Source organism: Pleurodeles waltl, chromosome 2_2 (assembly GCF_031143425.1).
Source record: "Pleurodeles waltl isolate 20211129_DDA chromosome 2_2, aPleWal1.hap1.20221129, whole genome shotgun sequence".
Lineage (NCBI taxonomy): Eukaryota > Metazoa > Chordata > Amphibia > Caudata > Salamandridae > Pleurodeles > Pleurodeles waltl.
This window is the reverse complement of record NC_090439.1, coordinates 632,463,098-632,486,553: the sequence shown is the minus strand read 5'-3', so window position 1 is coordinate 632,486,553 and position 23,456 is coordinate 632,463,098.

Genomic DNA, 23,456 nt, shown 5'->3' with positions numbered 1-23,456 from the left:
ACTGTTGTTGGTGTAGTGTAATGTTGTGCCCCAGCTTCTGTCTGTGCAGGCCATGCCCCCCTGCCGTGCCCCTTTACCCATGCCACTCCATGTATATGATGACTTACATGCAATGTGTAGTAGGTATTTCCCCCCCTGCTTACAGTCAACATTATTGTATTTTAATTCCCCATGCGACTTACCCTGCATGTGTGTTGTCTCGTGGTAGTCTGCGCTGTCCTGTCCTTGAATCCCTGTGACAATCTCCTCAGGGATGACAGCTGCGACCATCTCCTCCATGTGGTCCAGGGCCTCCTGGTGTGCTGGACTCCCACCTCCAGTCTGCAGTGCTGCCTTCCTGTTCCTGGCCATTTTTTCCTTTGTCCTGCGTTTGCAGTCATGCCAGCGTTTCTTACACTCGGTGACTGTCCTGCGTACTTCAGCCACACTGTTAATCTTGTCAACAGTTTTTTGCCATATTGCCTCTCTCCTACTGATTGGCAACTTTGAGGTGATAAACAGTTGGTGCTGGTGTTCCGTCACCTCTTTAACCAGGATTTCCTGCTCCTCTGCACTGAAGCGACACTTTCTTTTCTTTCTGTAAATGTCCTGGTTCTTGTTTGGATCGTCCTGGCTGGTTCCTGGTCTGTGTCATCTTCCTGGGGTCTGTAGTGGCATCTGGGATCCGTTTTGCCTCTCCTCTGGTGCACTTGCAGTGTTTGCGGTTTTTTTTTACGCTATTGCGTCAAAGAACGGCGCATATCCGGGTTGCGGTGTCGTAAATCGACCCACAGTCATTTCCACAGCGTTAATGTCGTTTTCCTTTACGACTTGACGCCGCGATGTGCGTCAAAAATAATGACTCCCACCTGTTGATTGCACCGCCGTGCGTCAAAGTATAAATTTGACACCCGCACGGCGCTACGAAATGGCGTTAGCCGGCGGTACATTTTTTGCCGCTAAAATGCGGCGGCGCAGTTTTGCGTCAAAAAGTATAAATATGGCCCCAAATATTTTCAAGGCTAATTCATGCACAGACTCTTAGAGTTAAGCCTGACCCATGGCTTGGCTCAGGTTCGGCTCGCCCTATTAATTTGCCTGCACGCCCTCCTCTGTTTGTGACTTGGGGTTTCATACATTGTGTCACCAGACACTTAATAAAATAATTTGTAATTACAAGGGCTTATCACCACTGTGCCACTCTAGAGAGAGACCCACCTAACGCAAATCAGTACAGTCCATCCCACTATTTGGTCACCTCAACCCTCCACCCTGGAGCCCTATTTGGAAATTTTGAGATTCACACGGCTCCAATCGCACTGACTAAGCTATGCCCATGACTGTTTGGTAAGAATAAATGTCCCTTTGTACAAATGAAGAGTGCTTATATGCATGCATGATGGGAATTTAGCAAAGGTGAGATGGGAAACACATAGGGACTTATCAAGTCGTTTTCAGGTAAATAGGAGGGCTCAGCAGAGTTCTCTGGCTCCCAAACTCTGCCCCATGTACATTAACCAGGTATTGGAGTTTCTTGACTATCTCTTGTGTAGTGCAGCAAAGATAGTCATTTCGATTTCAACCCTAGTGTATGCAGATGATACAGTGGTATTTTGTGCACTTCAAGGAGGTTGCAAGGTTTGTTTTATTACGTTTTCAGACATTTGCAACCTAAGGTGGCTATCTTTTAAAGTCTTCAACAGTAAATGTATGGTATGTATACGTCATAAATGTTATAAATGTTTCGGTAACATCTGTATGGCCCTGCCTTTGAAATTATCAGAGGCTTTGATTTATTGGGGAGCATTGGCTGATCTGCGATAGGAACTAGGCGAGACAAATGCTCGTGCAGTACTGAAACTGATGGAATTGTATAAAGTTTAAGACAGGTCTATATAGGGTGGAAATATTGGGGTACATAAATACTTCGTCACCGACTACAACTGAGAATTATCTTTGGGAGAATTTGTCAGGACTATTGTTTAGCTCTCGTAGTACCTTTTACATTTAGATCTAGAACTGAAAGACACAGCCGCAAGTGCAAGACCAAGGTTTTTGTTATGTTAGAAAGCAATCTGAAAACAAGAATTTGCAATGCAATTGGTCTCGTGTTTGCTCGAGTTAGAGCTATTTGCGTTGTAAACTCCTAACGGGACTTTTCTCTACGATTCTAATGCCTTCCGGTGGAGCATGTCAGGATAGGTGTACATTGGAAGAGCTGAGTGTGTCCCATTAGTGTAATATCAGAGAAGATAGTAGGTCGGAATCGAGCCACATTGGCACAGCTGTGCCGGTCCTGGTCCTGTGACAGCATACGGTACCCTAGTTCCCCCCCCCCCGAGTTACATTGGCTGGACGGAGTGTGCCCCAGTAACGTGTTGAGGCTGTGGAAGGTCTGGGTTGAGGTACATTGGCAGAGCTGTGCCTGTCCAGGTATTTTCATAGCAGAGGGTGCGCATTGAGACACATTGGCAGAACTGGAGCATTCCAGGACTGGATTATCCGAGGATGCGGCGTGTCTGGATTGAGGTGGGATTGCGTGGGCCTCAGTACAAAAATAGCAGAGGATGTAACAGTTGAGGACTGAGGTACATTGCCAAAGTTGTGAGTGCCCCAGAACTGAAATAGGAGAGGATGGAGCTGTGTCCCCCTGTACTGAAATAGCTGAGGGTATGAAATGTCAGAATTGAAGTGCATTACCAGGGCCATGCGCGTCCCGGAACTGAAATAGCAAAGGATGCAACAGGTCAGAATTGAAGTGCACTGACTGAGCTGTGTGCAAAACGGTATTGAAGCAGCGGAAGTTGTGGCTTGTCAGGAATCCAATTTGACGTACGCTGCCAAAGCTATGCACGTCCCTGTACTATAATACAGGGTGCATCATGATAGAATTGTGGAACACTGCCAGAGCTATGCATGCCCAGGAACTGAAACCGCAGAGGATGAGCAAGGTCAGGATTGAGGAACACTGACAGAGCTGTGTGCACCCCCATGCTGAAATAGCAGAGGGTGTGGCCTGTAAGGAATCAGAATTGAGGCACACTCCCAAAGCTGTGCGCGACCCCTGTACCATAGTAAGGGAGCAGCAGGTCAAGACAGAAGAGCATTGGTAGAGCTGCTGGAGTTCTCGGTACTGGATGGCAGTGAAGTTTGCACGCAGGGTTAAGGTATCTCCGGGGCGCTGGTAGGAAGCCTTGTGTACACATGCCTGGTCCAGAGCCAGAAGCAACAAGTCCCCATTAGTAGCCAGACGCCCCTCAGCCCCCTTAACAAGCACAATAGAAATGTGAGTGCCAGCGAGTGGATTTGGGGATACCCTGCATCTTTAATTAATTAAAGTAAGAGCCTGGATGTTGAGGGAAGGGGGGTCGAAGAAACCAAGATTAAGAAGTGGAGTTTATTCTTCAAAAAAAGTCAGACTTTGCTCTGCGGGAATGTACTATGGCCCCGCTCTGCAGGCACGCTGCAACTTTCTAGTGTTGCAATCTTCTAACCGGACTATTCTTGCCACATCACTGAAAAGTAAAACAGTTTCACATAAGCAAGCCGACAGCAAAGCAAACACACAAAAGGAAACAGAAGTTCACTCGCAGTGAAACGTAGTGGCAAAAGTGCAATTACCCATGCAACTGGCAAAAGTGCAAAAATCCATGTAACAGGTTCAATGTCTTGCAAAGCGCTTGACTTCTGCCCAGCAAGATCACGCTGCCTATGAAATAAAGAGAAAAAGTAGTGCAGAAACCATACGGAAAGCATGGAGCCTCATATGTTTTCAGTAGTTGGCTAGTGCGCTCGAGGCAGGGTAAACACCGGAAAAGGCATGACGTATGCATGCCTTGCACTAATGAAATCAAGGTAATTTTAAAAGGCAAGCCCAACAAGCCAACCAAACTGATGGGCTTGACATGGGCGTGGTTAAAAGCCCACAATAAGATTACACCAGGGACGGAGTGCTTTGCGCTCGACCATAAACAGGCAATCTGAAGCACCTTAGGGAACGCCCTGAAAGATGTTTTTGGGAGCTGGGTGGAAGCAACCTTGGCTGCAGCAAACATGTACGAGTTCTTCATCCTCTAAAAGGATCAACTCTGGTCATAAAATTATTTTGTTGGATCTGGATTCAGATAATTCTGATGGGTAACCCAGGCTTGGAAACACTTACAGAGTTAAAAGCGAGCCCGTGTTTGAATGATATCTTAATATAACAGAAACCTTATTTGCAGAAGTATTGTATTTAGAATTCAGCCTGTGTATACTTTCTTTGGCATTTTTCTCCCAGACTTCAGGACAGTCCTGAAATCAAACTGGTGCCTATGCAGTGCCTATTGTTTTGAATCAAAATTTCTTTTTTTTGTTTTGGTGACTACATTATATGGGTTGATGATGGGGGATGATCGGGCGAACATGCTAAGATTCAGCAAAGATGACATCAACCCTGATGATGTTCTTCAACTCACAATATTCACGCTCCCCTTGGCAGAGTTACTACAGAGTCTCTAAAATTACATTTTAGTTACATTTTAAAGCTGTATTTTAATCTTATTTATCCTTTGATTAATATCTTAAATGGACATAATTGTAGCATATATATTTTGTTTTCATGATATTCAAACAAAATATTGAATACTGTAGGAAAGTACCCTCTTTCTTGGCATGGTTACCCCCTTTTCTGCCTGATGTCAGTGTGTTTGACTGTGTTCACTAAGATCCTGCTAACCAGGACCCCAGTGACTAAGCTCTCTCTCTCAAAACTCTGTATTTCACCCACAGTTGGCATATTGGTGTGTCCATGTAAGTCCCTAGTATTTGGTACCTAGGTACCAGGGGCACAGGGGCTCCAGGAGATCCCTATGGGCTGCAGCAGTTATTCTGCCACCCATACGGAGCCCATGCAAAAGGTTCTGCAGCCCTGTTGTTGCTGTCTGCATGAAGACAGTGCATGCACCCCTTTTCACTATAGGTCACTGCACCAGGTCACTATAAGTCAGACCTATATATGGCCCTCTGAGCCCAGAGCTCAGGGTACATATACCTGTGTGTCAGGGCACCCCTGCACTAGCATAGGTGCTGCCACAAACTCCAGACTCACTTTCATGGACTTTGTGAGTGTGGGGCACCATTTTACGTGTGTACTGGACATAGGACATTATGTGGGAGGACATAGGTCACTACCTATGTCCAGCTACATAATGGTAACTGCAAACCTAGGCATGTTTGGTATCAAACATGTTGGAATCTTACTCCCAAACCTTTACTGGTTGTATGATTCCATGCACTCTGGGGGCTCCTTAGAGGACCACCCGTATAGCTTCCATAGCCTTCCGAGGTTTTCCAGGCAGCTCTAGCTGCTGCAACCTCACAGACAGGTTTCTGCCCTCCTGTTGCTTGGGTCATGGAAATATATCTAAGTCTCAGCAAAGCATTGAAATGAAAGTTAAGGGTAGAGAGGTCTATAGGTTTCGAAGTCCAAGGGATCCAGAAAGAAAAGTGAAGAAGAATGACTAAAGTCCAACCTGGGGTGGCCAAGATGGCGGCGTGATCGGACTTGTTTCATTTTCATTAATGGCATCATGACCCCTGCGCATTGCCTCCTGTGCGCCCCGGCTTGCTGGGGGGCGAGCAGAGACGGTGGGCGTGCAGGAGAGGAGACCCGGAGCTCGGCTGTGGGCATGCGGGGCCGGCAGTAACGGGCCGCAGCTAGGCCAGCGTGTGCTGCAGTGCGTGGTGAGGAAGCGAGGTGTGCCTGGCCTCGCAGCGAGGCCTGGAGGGCTTGAGGCGGCCCGGCGGGGCCACTACAGGCACCGGAACAGATCCGGCGGTCCCGGTAAGAGACGGAGCGGCGCGGGGACAGCGGACCGGGAGGCCTTGGCGGGCTCCGCTTCTAAGGCCTAGGTAGACCGAGCTGGGCCTGGGCCTGTGGCGGGCCTGAATTGAGGAGGTGGCGGTGGAGCAGAGTGGACGGCCTGTCCCTGGGCCCCCGGTGGAAGGACCTGGCTTTGTGGGAGCGGGACCCGGTCGGCGGCATAATCGGCCAGCAGTGAACTCCTCCGGGACGGAGGAGAAGGAAGAGGCCCGGTCGGCCCGGTGTGCGGGCAAGAAGGCAGCAATGTGAGCATGCGGCCCAAAGTGGAAGGTGACATAAGCTTCGCTTACCTGACTTGATTAGGGGCGAATAGTTTGAGGAGGTCACTGGCGCAAGAGACGTGCCGGGCGCCTGGACAGGCTTGTGACGAAGGGGTCAGGGCCTGAGGCTGACGACCGGAGCAGGAGAGGCAATATCATGGCATCCTCTAAAACCCGGCGGGAGCAATGGGTGAGGGACATGCTGACCAGATCCCAGCCGGCGAAGAGCGGTCCTACTGAAGGAGCAGCGACTACAAGGAGCTGTGATGACCGAGAGGAGGTGGACAATGATGGCGAGCCCCCAGTCACCAAAGGCTTTCTCTCCTCCCTGTTTGATTCACTTCGGAGCGATCTGCAGGAGCTCTGGAGGGATATCTACCAGGAGATGAAGGAACTACGCACAGAGGCCATGTCCCTAGGGGATGGAGTGGCGAACGTAGAGGATGGTGAGATCTCTTGAGGGGAGGAGGTTGAACGCATGCAACAGGAGATACTACGTCTTTGTGAGCAGCAGGATCTTCTTCAGATCACGGTGGAAGACCTGTAGAACCGGTCATGGCGGCATAAAATACTCATTAGAGGGGCCCCAATGGGAGCGGAGAAGGAGGATATTGGGGAGTTCGTCACTGAGCTGTTCCGCTCAATCTTGGGTTCTGACTAATCAAGAGAGATTATATTGGACCACGTTCATCGGGTGGGCCATACTGGGGAGTCTGGAGCTCGTCCGCCTGACATATTGGCGTGTGTGCACAACTATGGACTAAAAGAAACCATCCTACAGAGAACCCGCAACCTGTCACATGTACAGTTCTGTGAGCATAAGCTGCAGCTATTCCAGGACCTCTCGCTGCAAACATTGCAAAGGCGGTGAGACTTTAGATATATAACAGAACATTTGCGGGCTCATGCAGCGTCCTATTCCTGGGGGCACCCATTCCGTCTTATGTTCAGATGGGAGGACCAGTGGCACCAGGTGAGGTCGGTGCCAGAGGCGAGAAGGATCCTGCCGCTGGAGGAGAATGATAGACAGCCTGGGTGGCTGTAGAGGAGGATGGCGACAGTTGCCCGCGGTGGCGGCGGAAGGAGCGAAGAGAAGGCAACGACGGCCCACCACGACAGAGCAGGTGCTGGAAAGACAATCTGCACTGCCTAGCTGATGGGCCGCTGAGAAATGCCACTGAGATTTGGGGTCGTGTAAGTTCTGCATGGGGTCTTTGACCAATCTGGAGGGGCCCGGGCGGGGAATTCACTGGATACAAGTTGACGAATTTGGAGGAGCTACTGGCCCAATTCGACTGTACCTCTTTTGTGTTGTGCATAAGAGGACTTATTTGTTCTAAGCACCTGTTATGCGTTAAGGTTGTGTGTAGGAGTGCTTCTACTGGAATTTCCACAGCTTCCGTCTTTGCTTGCTATCACTGTGTGGAAGACTGCTCCAATGGTGAATCTGGTATGGGTCCGATGTTAGCTGTGCTTGCGGAAGAATGTAACTGGTCTGATATCCTATGTCCTTTAAGTGTTTAAGTCTAAATGTTCGGGGACTCAATAGTCCAGCGAAGAGATTGGCGATATTGCCTGGTCTTGAGCAGTCCGGGAGTCATGTTTGTCTCCTGCAGGAAACACACTTGGTGGCCAAGGATACGTATAGAATGCGTTCAAAGTGGTTTCCTAGGCAATTCTGGTCCTCAGCCCCTACGAAACATGCCGGGGTGGCAATACTTTTGTCAAAGTTCTTCCCTGGTGAGGTGATTGGTAAGCTTCAAGAGGTGCAGGGCAGGCTTCTGGCGCTCAGGGTACAGGTGGGGACCTTCCACTTCACTATTGCGACTATATATGCACCTAACATGCAACAAGAAACCTTTATGAGGCAGGCCATTTCACCGGTGCTCACCACCCCTGACTTTGCTATTCTCGTGGGGGGAGACTTTAACCTGGTAATGGACAATGAGATGGATAGGTCTGGGCATCGTTATGGGAAGACTGGTGCACTGACGGCAGCCGGGAAGCAGTGGCTGGCTGAAAGTGGTCTGGAGGATGTTTGGAGGAGGGAGCATCCCACGCTTAGGGACTATTCCTTCTATTCTGCTGCCTCAAAAATGTATACACGTATTGATTTCTTCCTGGCCTCCGCGGCGTTCATCTCTCGGATCAGGGAGACCTCAATCGAGCCCCGGGCCTTGACAGATCACGCACCTATCACCCTGGAGGCGAGTCTGGATTTCAGGCATGTGGGAAGCCCCAGCTGGCTCTTTAGAGACTCTATATTGCAGAGTAGAGTAGCGGAGGAGACGCTGAGACATGTGATAGTGGATTACCTTAGCATTAATGATGATGGAGGAGTTAGCATGAGGCCGTATGGGAGGCCTTGAAGGCGGTGGTGCTGGGGGAGGTGATTTCCCTTGCGGCTAAAGATAGTAAAGCACGGAAGGAACAGAGAGCAGTGCTCGAGCAAAAGGTGGCAGCTCTAGAGCGTTCACATAAATATACTGGCGGACCTAGAGTATGGCGGGAGCTGGAGAGAGCGCGTCAGCAGCTGAAGCGGCAGGACTGGGATAGGGCAGAATATGCGATAGCAAGGCTCAAACACAAGTACTACATTGGGAGTAATAGGTGTGGGAAGCTTCTGGCACACTGGCTTAGTGCGCAGCGCTCCGCATCGGCCATAAAAGTGATACGCTCCCCCTCTGAGGGGGAAGTGCGTACGGATGACCAAATGGCAGAGGTGTTTGCTGAGTACTATAAGGGGTTATATTCTGCTGATGTGAGGTGTGATGCGGATCCTGCTGCCTTTTTGGCGATAGTACTATCACTCCACTTGTAGAGCATGAGGCGTCCTCGTTGGAACAGCCTATAAGAATAGATGAGGTTATTTCTGCGCTAGCGCGTCTAAAGAACGGGAAGTAGCCTGGCCCTGATGGCTTTATGGCACTCTTTTATAAAACGTTCTGTCCAGAGTTGGCTCCGGTCTTGGCGAGGCTCTTCAACTCCTTCCGGGTATCTGGGGCTCTCACGCCCAGCATGCTGGAGGCTACCATTACGGTTATTCATAAACCTGGTGTGAGAAAACAGGGCTGATTGCAGAGGCCCCATAACTTTTTGCCCCCATTTTCCTCTTTTTGATGGTGTTTTCCTGACTTTGATGGTGCCCTGGGTACTGCTAACCAGTCCCAGGGCCTGTGCTCTGTGTAAAATCAATATGCAAATTAGGCTAATTATAATTGGCTAAGTTAACCTACCTATAAGTCCCTAGTATATGGTAGGGCATGTAGGTTTAGGGACCACAGCATAGGTGGTGCACACCTAGGTGCACTGCTGAGGTGCCCAGTGTCATTTTAAAGGCAGGCCTGCTTTGCTGGCTGCTTTTAAATTAAAGTTATATGCAAATTCGACTTTGGAATTAAAGGTACTTCCAAAGTCTTAAACTACCTTATTTTTACATATAAGTCACCCCTAAGGTGTGCCCTATGTGCCCCTAGGGCTGGGTGCCATGTAACTATAAGCAGGGACTTTATAAAAATAGATTTATAAGCCCTGGTGAGGTAAAAACAGCCAAATTCGTTTTTCCCTCATTGAAGTAAATGGCCTTCATAGGCTAGAATGGGCAGACTTTATTTTAAATTTTAAAGTCTCCTTAAATGTTACATACCAATAATTTGGTATCAAATTGATTGTTGTAATAAATCCCACAACTTCCAGTTGTTGGATTTAATATAACTTGTCCAGGTAAAAAGTTTAGACTTTACCTAAAAAGTTGCCAATTTCAGCTCTGCATTGTTTTTGCTGCTGTGCTCTGATTGGCCAGCCTGCAGCAGCTTCTGCCAGGCTGCCTTAATGAGGTGTGAAGTGGCCTGGCTTCACACAAAGGAATGTGCTTGGGGGAGAGAATCTCCCCTCAGCAGATGGTGAGGCAGGAAGGGGGAGGGCTGCCAAACTGGTCTTCAAAGGCAGAGAAGGACATCTGGAGCACCCAGCAACACCCCCACATCCTGCAACCCCAGACAGCTAGGTGCCCCCTTGATTAGATTAGGAGAGGGCAGGAGAGGGGTGTGTTCATGATTTTTAGCCACACCAGTGGGTGGGCTCAGCCAGATGTAACCTCCAAAAATCAGATTCAGCCATGTTGGATTTTTAGAGACTGTTGCCTTTTGGGATGGATTTTTGCCACACTTCCCAGGAAGTGGTCATCACAGGGGGACGACCCTGTACCTGATTGGAGGACCAGGACCCCCCTGCTTTTCACCCAGGAGCAAGGATAAAACTGGCAGACCTGCCCCCACACCTCAGATCCCCTCCAGAATTCAACAAGAAAGGAACTAAAGAAGAAGAAGGACTGCCCTGCTGGACCCCTGGCCTGCACCTGGACCCTGCACTCAGAAGGACTGCACCAGCTGCACACTTGGGCTTCACCACAAGAAGGACTTTGCCTGGCTTCAACTGGTTCAAGGAGGGACTCCCTGTTTGCTACAGGTGAAAAATTGCTAAACCAGAGTCCCCTGCACCAACCCCTGAAGAAAGCGACCAGCTGACCACTGTCCAGTGGCCAAAAAGGAGTTTGCGCCAGGTGCATTCTGGGAGTTGAAGTCCGCACCCCCCAAGGACCATCACAGAACTTCTGGACCCTTGGGGTGAGCTGTGGACCCCAAAAGAACCTTAAAAGAACATCTGGGTGAAGCCCCAGAAGTTTGGAAAAGATTTGAGAATTTTTGGAAAAAAGCTCCAGAGAGGGACCGGCCCGCCGCGGAAATTCTAGCCGGCTTGCCTCAACCGCGACCCGGCCTGACTTCGTGGTTCGTCCCGGTAAAGAAAAACATCCAAAAAAGAGACTAAGTCCGAATGTAAAAAGTTGACCGGGACCTCCCAGCCATCGTATCCGAGAAGGGCTCCATGGACGTCGGATCAAGATCCAGGTTTACCCCGGTCGAAGGATTTTCATCTCGAAAAAACAACTAAGTCCGAAGGTAAAAGTCTCCACCGAGGAAACCCACATCGCGTATCCGGACAAGGGCTCCAGGAGGTCGGATTCAACTGGCAGGTTCGTCCCGGTGAAGAAAAACTTCAAAATAAAGACTAAGTCAGAAGGTAACTTTTTAACCGAGGCCTCCCGCGACCTGTAGCCGAGCAGGGCTCCATCGCGGTCGGCCTGAAAGTTTGACTTTGCCCCGGTCGAGGTGCAACCAGATGACCCGATTGGCGCTTTTTGTTTCTAAGCGCTAGAAAAGTAATAATTCTTTAAAAATTCATATCTCCGGTTCCCCTGAACCGATTTTAATCGTTTTTGTGTCATTTTAAAGATAAAAATATAAACTATTTGTATAAATTGGTTTTGGATTTTTAAACTGTTTCCTGTGTTTTATTTAATTACTGTTTTGTGATATTTGAATGCTTTACACTTTGTCTCCTAAGTTAAGCCTTGACGCTCGTTGCCAAGCTACCAAGGGTTGAGCTGGGATTAATTCACTGAGACCTAACTGTACCTATGTGGAGGTTAGTGGCTTGTTGCTAGGTGTAGGTACCTACCTGCCCTACCAATAACCCATTTTCCAACATAATTGGAAGCAGCGACGGGATCCTGTACTTGTGTTCAATATCATGTTACAGTTTTGGGTAAAACAAATTAAAAATCCTTTAAATTGTCCTAGTGCAAATTTTTTTTTAATTTGGATTAATTTCAATTATTGAATTTTTGTCATTTTTCTAAATTCTTGTTTCCAATTTTTGCAAAAAGTTTTTGTTGACACAAAACTAGGGAACCATGGAGCTTGATCTGGCTAGCCTACCCACACTGACAGTAGTCCAGCTTAGGGGGTTGTGTATTGAAAGAGGGTTGCCTGCAACCACTGATCTCAGGAAGCAAATCCTGATCACATCCCTGACAGCATGGGCTGAGGCCCAAGAGGTAGAGTCAGAAGAAGCTCCAGAGGAGGGAGAAAGAAGGGAGGATGCAAGCTCTAACCACTCAGGGGAGGGAAGGCATCTGAGCCTAAGTGAGGATGAGGAAGAACGGTCCTCAGTAAACACAGTCACTAGGGGCAGATCCAAAGCTAGTGGTGGGAAGGGGGTCCTTTCAGGAGGAGAGAACCCATCCATCAGAGAAAGAGAGCTGGAGGCCCAGCTAGCATACATAGCTTTGGAAGCAGAGAAGCTGGCCCTAGAAAAGAAAAAGTGGGCATACAAAGAGAAAAGAGATGGAGGCAGCGATAAAGAAGCTGAGGTGTCCATGGGTGGGGGAGTTTGCCCCAGATTACCCAAGGGGGTAGTTCCTGCTTATGTAGAGGGGGATGACATAGATAAGTGGCTGGGGGCCTTTGAGAGGGCACTCCAAATGAGAAGGGTTAGGCCTCAATACTGGGGTTCCCGTTTGTGGGAGTTGGTCCCCAACTCAGGGAGGGATAGGCTTCTGACCTGAAGGGGGGAGGAGGCAGATTCATACCCTAGTATGAAGAGGTGCTTAGCCAAGAAGTTTGGTCTGACCCCAGAGCAATATAGAATGAAGTTCAGGGACACCCAGAAGGTCAGTACCCAGTCTTGGGTTGACTTTGTGGACATTTCACTAAAGGCACTAGAGGGCTGGATTATTGGTAACAAAGTAGATACTTATGAGGGGTTATACAATCTGATCATGAGAGAGCACATCTTGACCAATTGTACCCAAGAAAGGTTACGCCAGCATCTAGTGGACTCTAAGCAGACCAACCCTAGAGAGCTAGGGGAGGCAGCTGATGAGTGGTTGAGAACCAGGGTGGTTGTCAAGTCCCAGGGGGGAGACTCCAAGAAGGGGGGGACAGGTCCCCAAAAACCTGAGGTGGTAAGCCCACCACAGAGACTCCCTCTGTACCCCAGAACCCTAAGAAGGAGGAGAGTAAATCCCACTCCCACTCTGACAAGCAGAGACAGGGAGACCCAGGGTTAAAAAAGCTCTTGGACAGTAGGGCTTGCTTTGACTGTCAGCAGACAGGTCACTTCAGAGGAGATGCAGCCTGCCCAAAGAAGGTGGTTAGCATTGGGCTGTCCAGTGTAGCCATGGAGGAGGATTCCTCAGATGATGAAGTCCTCTTAGCATTGAGCTGGGAGACAGGACCAGATGGTAAGCTGGTGATCCCTGAGGGTGGGAGTAGGCACTTCCACCACATTCAAGTGAATGGGATCCCTACCACTGGCCTGAGAGACACCTGTGCCAGTCACACTATAGTGAGTGACCGGTTAGTGACCCCAGACATGTATGTCCCAGGAAAGACAAAGAAAGTCAGGATAGCCACAGGGGAGGTCACCTCCAAACCTGTAGCCATAGTGCCCCTAGAGAGGGAGGGTATCCTTGACTGGATTAGGGTGGTCGTCAGTGCTGACCTTCCCCTAGATTGTATCCTGGGCAATGACCTCCCAGAGGTGAGTCTGGTCACAGATGGGGTGGTCGCCCAGGGCGCCCCCCCAACCCAAAGTCCTGGGGAGTCAGTCCCTACAGTTAGGAGACAGGGGTCCCCAAGAAAAGGAAAGAAGAAAAGGAAGGGTAGGCCACTCTTAAAGAGAGTTCCAGGGAGCCAAGGGCCCTCTGCCCCAGTAAGGGGGGAGCCCAGAGTTGGCACTGGTGAGGCCTCACCTGACCCCAAGGAAGTCCTGAGTAGTCAGGCAGCTGTCCAGATGCAAGGTGTTGCCCCTGCACTGACAGAAGGGAGAGTGGAAGGAGGGTGTCCGCCACAGGAGGTGGTAGCCCCCCACTCTAGACAGCAAGAGGGGTGCCAGGACCCCAAAGTTGTCCCTAAAGCAGCTCAGCCACCTGTCAGTGGAGAGCTTAGGGTGTGGTTCTGGGTACTGACAGCTGTCAGTAGCCTCTGCTGGGTGCTAGCCTTCCTGGCAGCACTGTACTTGGCCTGGGAGGCAGACCCCAGGGCCAATAGCAAAGTAGGTCCCCTGACCCTGTTGGTCATGGTGGGGTTGCTCAAGTGTTGGGTGACCTCTTTGGGTAAGCTAGGTGTTGCCCTGGCAAAGTTTGGAGTAGGGGAGGTGGGCACCTCACTACCCAAGTTGGCAGAGAGAAAGGAGGAAGACCCCCCTAGAGGAAAGTTTCAGTTTGAGTTGGGTCCTTTTACTGGTGGGATGGCTTCACTACCCATAGGGAGTGACCCTGACAGGAGGATATAAGGCAGAGTAGGCCCTGCAAAGGGACAGCCAGTTTTCTTCACTGTCTTCCTCGCCTAACAAGCCAGGAAGACTCTCCCAGGGTTGGGCTGAGTCTCCTGGGCGTGTGGGCTGGGGGGGGGGTTGTGTGAGAAAACAGGGCTGATTGCAGAGGCCCCATAACTTTTTGCCCCCATTTTCCTCTTTTTGCTGGTGTTTTCCTGACTTTGATGGTGCCCTGGGTACTGCTAACCAGTCCCAGGGCCTGTGCTCTGTGTAAAATCAATATGCAAATTAGGCTAATTATAATTGGCTAAGTTAACCTACCTATAAGTCCCTAGTATATGGTAGGGCATGTAGGTTTAGGGACCACAGCATAGGTGGTGGACACCTAGGTGCACTGCTGAGGTGCCCAGTGTCATTTTAAAGGCAGGCCTGCTTTGCTGGCTGCTTTTAAATTAAAGTTATATGCAAATTCGACTTTGGAATTAAAGGTACTTCCAAAGTCTTAAACTACCTTATTTTTACATATAAGTCACCCCTAAGGTGTGCCCTATGTGCCCCTAGGGCTGGGTGCCATGTAACTATAAGCAGGGACTTTATAAAAATAGATTTATAAGCCCTGGTGAGGTAAAAACAGCCAAATTCGTTTTTCCCTCATTGAAGTAAATGGCCTTCATAGGCTAGAATGGGCAGACTTTATTTTAAATTTTAAAGTCTCCTTAAATGTTACATACCAATAATTTGGTATCAAATTGATTGTTGTAATAAATCCCACAACTTCCAGTTGTGGGATTTAATATAACTTGTCCAGGTAAAAAGTTTAGACTTTACCTAAAAAGTTGCCAATTTCAGCTCTGCATTGTTTTTGCTGCTGTGCTCTGATTGGCCAGCCTGCAGCAGCTTCTGCCAGGCTGCCTTAATGAGGTGTGAAGTGGCCTGGCTTCACACAAAGGAATGTGCTTGGGGGAGAGAATCTCCCCTCAGCAGATGGTGAGGCAGGAAGGGGGAGGGCTGCCAAACTGGTCTTCAAAGGCAGAGAAGGACATCTGGAGCACCCAGCAACACCCCCACATCCTGCAACCCCAGACAGCTAGGTGCCCCCTTGATTAGATTAGGAGAGGGCAGGAGAGGGGTGTGTTCATGATTTTTAGCCACACCAGTGGGTGGGCTCAGCCAGATGTAACCTCCAAAAATCAGATTCAGCCATGTTGGATTTTTAGAGACTGTTGCCTTTTGGGATGGATTTTTGCCACACTTCCCAGGAAGTGGTCATCACAGGGGGACGACCCTGTACCTGATTGGAGGACCAGGACCCCCCTGCTTTTCACCCAGGAGCAAGGATAAAACTGGCAGACCTGCCCCCACACCTCAGATCCCCTCCAGAATTCAACAAGAAAGGAACTAAAGAAGAAGAAGGACTGCCCTGCTGGACCCCTGGCCTGCACCTGGACCCTGCACTCAGAAGGACTGCACCAGCTGCACACTTGGGCTTCACCACAAGAAGGACTTTGCCTAGCTTCAACTGGTTCAAGGAGGGACTCCCTGTTTGCTACAGGTGAAAAATTGCTAAACCAGAGTCCCCTGCACCAACTCCTGAAGAAAGCGACCAGCTGACCACTGTCCAGTGGCCAAAAAGGAGTTTGCGCCAGGTGCATTCTGGGAGTTGAAGTCCGCACCCCCCAAGGACCATCACAGAACTTCTGGACCCTTGGGGTGAGCTGTGGACCCCAAAAGAACCTTAAAAGAACATCTGGGTGAAGCCCCAGAAGTTTGGAAAAGATTTGAGAATTTTTGGAAAAAAGCTCCAGAGAGGGACCGACCCGCCGCGGAAATTCTAGCCGGCTTGCCTCAACCGCGACCCGGCCTGACTTCGTGGTTCGTCCCGGTAAAGAAAAACATCCAAAAAAGAGACTAAGGCGGTCATTCTGACCCTGGCGGTCTTTGACCGCCAGGGCGGAGGACCGCGGGAGCACCGCCGACAGGCCGGCGGTGCTCCAATGGGGATTCCGACCGCGGCGGTAAAGCCGCGGTCGGACCGGCACCACTGGCGGGCTCCCGCCAGTGTACCGCCGCCCCATTGAATCCTCCACGGCGGCGCAGCTTGCTGCACCGCCGCGGGGATTCCGACCCCCCCTACCGCCATCCAGATCCCGGCGGTCCGACCGCCGGGATCCGGATGGCGGTAGGGGGGGTCGCGGGGCCCCTGGGGCCCCTGCAGTGCCCATGCCACTGGCATGGGCATTGCAGGGGCCCCCGTAAGAGGGCCCCTACATGTATTTCACTGTCTGCTGCGCAGACAGTGAAATACGCGACGGGTGCAACTGCACCCGTCGCACAGCTTCCACTCTGCCGGCTCGATTCCGAGCCGGCTTCATCGTGGAAGCCTCTTTCCCGCTGGGCTGGCGGGCGGTCTGAAGGCGACCGCCCGCCAGCCCAGCGGGAAAGTCAGATTTACCGCGGAACGGTAACCTGACGGCGGGACTTTGGCGGGCGGCCTCCGCCGCCCGCCAAGGTCAGAATGAGGGCCTAAGTCCGAACGTAAAAAGTTGACCGGGACCTCCCAGCCATCGTATCCGAGAAGGGCTCCATGGACGCCGGATCAAGATCCAGGTTTACCCCGGTCGAAGGATTTTCATCTCGAAAAAACGACTAAGTCCGAAGGTAAAAGTCTCCACCGAGGAAACCCACATCGCGTATCCGGACAAGGGCTCCAGGAGGTCGGATTCAACTGGCAGGTTCGTCCCGGTGAAGAAAAACTTCAAAATAAAGACTAAGGCCCTCATTCCGAGCCTGGCGGGCGGCGGAGGCCGCCCGCCAGGCTTCCCCCCTCCGAAATACCGCTCCGCGGTCTTAAGACCGCGGAGGGTATTCCGAGTTTTCCCCTGGGCTGGCGGGCGGTCTTCACAAGACCGCCCGCCAGCCCAGGGGAAAACTCCCTTCCCACGATGACGCCGGCTCGTAATAGAGCCGGCGGAGTGGGAAGGTGCGACGGGTGCAGTTGCACCCGTCGCGTATTTCAGTGTCTGCTTTGCAGACACTGAAATACTTTTAGGGGCCCTCTTACGGGGGCCCCTGCCGTGCCCATGCCATAGGCATGGGCACGGCAGGGGCCCCCAGGGGCCCCGCGACTCCCCCTCCCGCCATCCGGTTCCCGGCGGGAGAACCGCCAGGAACTGGATGGCGGGAGGGGGAGTCGGAATCCCCATGCCGGCGCAGCATGCTGCGCCGGCTTGGAGGATTCCTTTGGGGCAGCGGGAAACCGGCGGGAGACCGCCGGTTTCCCTTCTCTGACCGCGGCTGAGCCGCCGCGGTCAGAATGCCCCGCGGGGCACCGCCGGCCTGTCGGCGGTGCCACCGCGTCCCACGGCCCTGGCGGACTTGTTCCGCCAGGGTCGTAATGACCCCCTAAGTCAGAAGGTAACTTTTTAACCGAGGCCTCCCGCGACCTGTAGCTGAGCAGGGCTCCATCGCGGTCGGCCTGAAAGTTTGACTTTGCCCCGGTCGAGGTGCAACCAGATGACCCGATTGGCGCTTTTTGTTTCTAAGCGCTAGAAAAGTAATAATTCTTTCAAAATTCATATCTCCGGTTCCCCTGAACCGATTTTAATCGTTTTTTGTGTCATTTTAAAGATAAAAATATAAACTATTTTTATAAATTGGTTTTGGATTTTTAAACTGTTTCCTGTGTTTTATTTAATTACTGTTTTGTGATATTTGAATGCTTTACACTTTGTCTCCTAAGTTAAGCCTTGACGCTCGTTGCCAAGCTACCAAGGGTTGAGCTGGGATTAATTTACTGAGACCTAACTGTACCTATGTGGAGGTTAGTGGCTTGTTGCTAGGTGTAGGTACCTACCTGCCCTACCAATAACCCATTTTCCAACACCTGGGAAAGATCTGGAAGATTGTGCCTCATATCGGCCTATTTCGCTTCTGAATATTGACGCTAAGTTGTTTATGGGTATCCTAGCTCACCGCCTCAATCCCTATATGCCGGGCCTTATCGATCTGGAGCAGGCGGGCTTTATACCTCACCGGCAGTGTGGAGATAATACAAAGCGCGTTCTGCATTTAAAAGACAAAACTTGCAGATCGCGCAGGGAGGCGCTCGTCCTTTTTATTGATGCAAAGAAGGCGTTCGATAGAGTCCATTGGCCTTATCTCTTTCAAGTGTTGGAGTGCTATGGGTTGGGACCGGGATTCAGGACCTGGATTCAGTGCATCTATCGTTCGCCCAAGGCTGCGGTACGAGTCAATGGTACCCTGTCCTTGCCATTCTCGGTTGAACGTGGAACACGGCAGGGATGTCCGCTCTCCCCGCTGCTATTTGCATTGTATATGGAACCCTTTGCGCAGCGCCTCCGTGATAACCCCCTAGTCAAGGGCGTTAAATTTGGGGGCGACCATCAACTTATTAGTCTCTATGCGGATGATGTGATCCTTACCCTCGCGGAGCCCATGGTATTGCTTCCGGCCCTGATGGTAGCTCTAGAGGAGTTTGGGCAGGTCTCTGGATTCCGTGTAAATATGCAGAAGTCGCAGGTCCTTGGCTTGCCCATTTCTCCTGACCATGCGGAAGGTCTGAGGGCCCAATACCCCTTTATATGGTAGACATCGCAGGTACCCTATTTGGGTATTGATCTGGTGACCTCGGCGGTAAAGACGGCGAGCGTGAACTATGCTAATTTAACTCGGGAGGTGCTGCGAGATCTTGGGAGCAGGGGGAAGCATAACCTCTCTTGGCTTGGCAGAGTAGCGCAGTGAAAATTACGGTGCTTCCGTGCATACTCTATGTCTTTCAGGCAATCCCTCTGACTCCCCCGCCTCGCACAATAGCGACCCTACAGGCCGCGGTTTTGAAATTCATCTGGGATGGTCGGCCGGCGCGGATCCCGCAGAATGTTCTGTGCCGCCCTAGGGGGGAGGGTGGACTGGCTGTCCCCTGTCTGTTGCCGTATTTTCAGGCAGTCCAGCTGCGCTTTGTTTTAGAGTGGAGTAGGCTGCTTTCTGAGAAACATTGGTGTTTTATGGACCAGGCGGTAGCGGGGTCTCATATTTGGAAGGAGCCCAGGCTCCGACGACGGCACAGGGCGTACCAGTATTCCTCCCCGATCACGGGGGTGATGATGCGTGTGTGGGATGCGGTGGCGAGTCGGCAGGGGCTCACAACGTTTCCATCCCCTATGTCACCAATTGGTGAGAACCCTGACTTCCCACCAGGCATACAGGTAGAGAACTTTCGCCGTTGGTATGGTGGGGGCTTTAAGAAGGTGGGGAGTCTTTTTGATGAGAATGGAGTGATCCCTTTTGATCAGATGCAGGAGACGTATCAATTGACTGAGGCGGATAGACTTTTGTATTATCAAGCACGACATTGGGCCCTTATGCCTGCGAATAGGGCATTGATAGATAGACCACTAACCCCGTTTGAGAAGTGGATATTCACAAAGAAGGATGATAAATGGGTGATATCGGAGCTTTATCGGTTCCTGCAGGGTGGGGGGCGACCGCTGAAGATGAGGGGTCAGTGGAGGTGGGAGAAAGAGCTGGAGAGAGAGTTCACGGAGGAGGAATGGGACAATATCTATTACAGAAGTCATCATACGGCCCATAGTGCTGCGGGGACAGAGACGGCCTATAATATAAACTCTTATTGGTTCTTTACTCCAGCAAGAAAAAATTTATGGGATCCGGCTAAGTCTGTCCATTGCTGGAGAGGGTGCAGTAACACGGGCACGTTGGTACATCTTCTTTGGCACTGCCCCAAATTGCAGCGATACTGGACGAGTATATTAGATGACATTGATAAGGTGTTTCAAACAGAGATCCCTAGATTCCCCTCATATGTCTTGCTGGGCCTACCCAATCCTATTATGTTTCCCCTTCACTCGTTGAAGGGACGACAGATGGCACTGGCTCTTAATGCTGCTCTGCAGACAATTCTTGCCCTATGGGGCACAGATAGGTTGCCGACGTATGGATCCTGGCTCCAGAAGTTATGGTTTATTCTGGCGATGGAAAAGCTGACTTTAGCATCCAAACAGAGAGTAAGCGACATTTATACGTTGTGGAGACCTTTCCTTCAGATCTTATCCACAGAATTTACCGAGCTGACATGCCCCACATACCTAAGAGTTCTGGGACTGACCCGAGAGGTTTAGTAGGATGACAAGGGCTGGGGCTATGAGGGTGGCGGAGATGATCATATGATTGGAGCGGTGAAAGGTTCAGACGAGAGGGAGACGGAACATGTAGGCGTAGAAGCACAAATTTTATTTTTAATTTTTTCGTTTTTATGTTTGTTGGGTGTGAGCACTGTGAGATCCGGTGTGGTGTGCCCTCCGGTCCTGAGGCTAATATGAGACATATTGGATTGGGGAGATGTCCCCCTAATTTGAATACTGGGATGGCTGGGTGACTACAAAAGCATGTTCAGGGCTGTGGGGCCTGTCACTAATGAAATGATTTGGGGATCATTACAGTGCTTTGTATTGTTCTTCATGTTTAAATGCCAATAAACAGATTTGATCCATAAAGTCCAACCTGGGAACAGTATATGAAAGTCCAAAGTGCATGAGAATTAACTCATCCATTACTCCACACAAATTGGAAAGTGTAGCTGTCCAATCAAAGTCCATTGTGTGACAGTCGTTTAAAACATCAGGAAAGATTCCTATCACCAATATGGTAAAGGCATCCATCTTAGCTCCTCTGTATGGGCTGAAACAAATGTAAACAGTCCATTTCTACAGTTCCTCAATGTACTGGCCCCAAGGTTACTTTCTCAGGCTCACTATGCATAAAACAGTAGGACTTGTATTTCCAAGCTAGCATTTCATGGGAACGAAATCTGAAAGAATCAGACCAGAATGAAAATCATTGATCTTGTACAACCATTTTTGTGTCTACTAACAAGAAGGCACCTGGTGTATCTGTAGACAACCCATCTACAATGTTGACAACTTCCTTATCTTGTGATCATTCAGGATCACTCCCACAGATGGGATTATGGCACCAAGTATCTTTTCTACTGTCTCTGAAGCACAGGCACCTCTCTTGACTCGGGGGTTTGACTTCTCATCCCAAAGTGGATCAATGAAATGCTCATCATGATAAATCTTTGGAAAGACTGCTTCTACATAGCATGTTCCATACCATCCTTTAGGTAGCTTGTAAAAAGCATTTTTCTCACAGATTAAATAAACTCCTGCTATGGTGGGGTCTTGTCCAGCTAACATGAACGTCCAAACAAAAACAAATCTACATTCACTAGTCTCTACAAATGTTGTGGCAGTTTTTGATTTGCTTCTATATACACACAGTTTCCCTACATGTTGTCAATCCAAGGCAAGGGATCCCTGATTACCTCCTAATGAATGAGTTTCTTCACCTCTACCCCAGTTATGTATCACAACACCCTTCTGTACCTTAGCTTTGATTGTTTTCCTTCTGTCTTCAACTTGTTCTATAAACATCTTTTCTACTGGGGTGCGAATACAGGTATGATTGTTTCTTTGGTCATAGACTGTACCAAATGTCATAGGAGGTTTAAAGAAGGATCCCACTGTGTAAATGTTTTTAGCTTTGTCAATGTTGCTCAAATTTTCATAATAGGGACAATTGGGAAACCCAGCTCATAATTTGGGTAATATATTGGAAATACTCTTGCTGATATAAAAGAGTAAGTAACAAACTACATGAAATTCCATAAGTCAAGAAGACACTATGAGAAACAATTCCCACGCTAACTGATGAAGGCAACTGGGTGCAGACATAGCAATTTTTAACTTACATGGTACAGATTCAGGCTCAAATCTATGTAAATGATTCTCGAAATAAGACTATAAAGATAGAGAGTTACCGTGTGTTGGCCAGGTGATGGAAAATGTTTATTCATACAATAGTTTACAATATACATTTGCAGATAGATCACCTCGGGAACCATGAGCATGGAAGTGTTTCTTATTGAACAATAATTTTTTGATTGCTTAAGTGTTTATAAAACTTAGGCACTTGTGGATTTAACCTTTTCTTAACTAATAGGTGTGGCTGAGCTCAATCCAATAAGCAACAAAATTAATTATAAATGTCACAACTTACATTCCTACACATAAGTACTTAAGTTTACTACTATTGTTTCTATTTGACTCCATGAGTTCTCTAATTGCAGACCAAAAGTCAAAAATGAAAATGCAGAAAATGCAAATAGTGGCAAAAAAATATCAACTGTCTTTTTCAGTCCTTTTTTATTTGTGAGCAAAGCAAATAGCAAAATCTGTCTCTTCAGCAAAGTTCAGTGTTAGTTGCAAAAATTTTCTTGATTTTCTAGAAAGGTTATCAAGTTTTCTCTACCAAATGTTCAAAAAGCCTCTAATTAATGTGCAAATCAAAAGTCATTAATAAACATAACCAGGTTATAATGTCTCAGTTCATCAAGTGGCAAAGAAATTCAAAGTTCAGTCCTGCCACAAAACGAATTCAAGAATGTCCAACTTGCGTATTGTTAAACCAAAAGGCTATAAATTCCTTACCCCACTCATTTGCTGCAAAGTAAGTCCATTCAGGTGATGCATACGTTTGACAAGAAAGTCTTTTTCCCTTTGACCAATCTTCTGATTCTTCTGGAAAAGTTGGGGAGCCTTGCACTGCTAGCACAGTTTATTAATTTGTCCATTTGTCTCCAGGTACAACTCTTTTTGCTACAGCACTAGGCCCTTCAACAGCATCTGAGCTTCACAGAGCCAATTGTTTCTGTTTCAACCTTTCTGTACCAACCACTGCTGCATACTCACTCAGACCTCCATCAGCCATAATTGTGCTGTATCAGTTACTTGTGCATCCCCAACACATTGACTAAACTGTTTTCTCTATCTCACTGTAACCGACCCTTCGGAGACAGGTGCTGTATCATCAAGGGGACTGTGGACCTTCTGAGTATTAGGTGCATGTACCCGGTTTAGGAGACCAGCACACTTCACAACTGTTGCAGTCACCAGCATGATCTTGTTTGGTCCATTCCACAGTGGTTCTAAGCAGGACTTCCATGCGTGTCTCTTCATCATGACATAGTCACCAGGTCACAAGTCATGGCAGTGCTCCTGCTGTGGCTGGACAGTTGTTTTTCTAACCTGATTAGACACCAAATGAACCACATCAGCTAGTCCTGCAATAATCCAGGACCAAGTCATCCGTGATTTTCACAAGCGTATTGGCAAGTACAGCTGGGACTCTGATAGCAC